This window comes from Atta colombica, unplaced genomic scaffold, assembly GCF_001594045.1.
Source record: "Atta colombica isolate Treedump-2 unplaced genomic scaffold, Acol1.0 scaffold277, whole genome shotgun sequence".
NCBI lineage: Eukaryota > Metazoa > Arthropoda > Insecta > Hymenoptera > Formicidae > Atta > Atta colombica.
In genome coordinates, this window is record NW_017259378.1 from 911,230 (window position 1) to 911,891 (window position 662).

At 21.8% G+C, this 662-nt stretch overlaps 1 protein-coding gene across 1 annotated transcript in view; it reads right to left on the bottom strand.

Moving 5' to 3' along the window:
- The window catches only part of LOC108689856 (zinc finger protein ZPR1), a 3,286-nt gene that overhangs the window by 1,992 nt on the left and 632 nt on the right, over positions 1–662 (bottom strand). The window lies entirely within an intron of this gene.

Below are 662 nucleotides of genomic sequence, written 5' to 3' on the forward strand. Positions count from 1 at the left end.
TATATATATTTAGTGAATGAACACCGAATGAATATCAAACACAAATATTTAGATATTTATCATTTATTTCTTAACTCTGATATCATTTGATCAGATTCAATGTTCATAGCATATAATAATTAGATTTATGCAACAAATCAGTGCCATATAATATTTCAAGATGAATTTATGTTTACATAAATTTTTTTTATGTAGATAATACAAGTAATGTAAAATATTATATAGAGGATAATATAATACAGGAAGAAGTAATTAAATTTGATGATTGTTAATAATATATCTTAACTTTAATATTGATTTTAGTATATAAATAAAAACAGTATATAAATAAAATCTTATAGACATAAGATAGAGGCTTTAGGATAGGTTTCGCCAATATAAGATTAACTTTAACATTGATTTAACTTACTGTTTATCTTGTTCTACTTCTAAGAACTAAAAAAAGGATAAAAAGTAAGATTTAAAATTAATCTACTTTAGTAGAAATGGACATAATTCTTAGAATATATATAAGATATATAGATAAAAAATAAATTGAACAGAGATTAAAGTTAATCTTGATAGAACCAAATCTTAGTGCAATCTAGTGCAACGACAAAGAACATAGACTTTGATGATTTCTAGATTGTTTACATAGATGACAGATAAAACATAATTTACAT